The sequence below is a fragment of the Physeter macrocephalus genome, chromosome 7 (assembly GCF_002837175.3).
Source record: "Physeter macrocephalus isolate SW-GA chromosome 7, ASM283717v5, whole genome shotgun sequence".
In the NCBI taxonomy this organism is placed as follows: Eukaryota; Metazoa; Chordata; class Mammalia; order Artiodactyla; family Physeteridae; genus Physeter; species Physeter macrocephalus.
The window spans coordinates 146,924,436-146,925,102 of NC_041220.1; positions in this window are offsets into that span (position 1 = coordinate 146,924,436).

Here is a 667-nt window from a genome sequence, read left to right on the forward strand (position 1 = left end):
GGCGTCCGCCCCGGCCCTGAGGCATCCTCGCGGCACTGAGCTCCCGGCTTCGCGTGGCACAGCACTGCACGACCGAGCCCGGCCTCGGACAGGGGGCGCGGGGGCGGGGAGAGGAGGCTGCCAACATATTGGCTGGCGTCTGCCGCCATGGAGACACACTAGCCACGCGATTTCCACGTGGTTAAAGTTCCACGGAGACGCCGGCGGGGCCTGGTGGCCAGTAAGGGCTGCCCCGAGCGCAAGAGCGAGGTCCTGGCTCCTGGGAAGGAGGGAGGCCGTGGACTGGCACACCGAAACCAAGCACGTGCTCAAAGAACAGCAATGCATGACTCGGACAGAGGCCATCCCTGCAGCCAGGGCCCCTGGACTCAATCAGACGGGTCAGTGCCGACCGGCCTGCCATTCCCATGGACACTCCGTGGCCTCGTGCGCTCCGCCTCCTGACCCAAACGGCTTCCCCCACGGCCGGGCGGGGCGTCCCTTCTCCTGGGCCTTGGGACAGCCTGGTCACGTCTCTCCATGTTGACCAGGTGCCTCTGTAAGCTCCAACCCCCCAGGTAGAAATGAGGCCCCGTGTTGCCCCTGGTCATGAGGGAGGATGGGCATCGTCCACGAGGCCTCTGCCTCGCTTTCTGAGGACCAGGAGTCTCACGGAGTCACAGAGCAC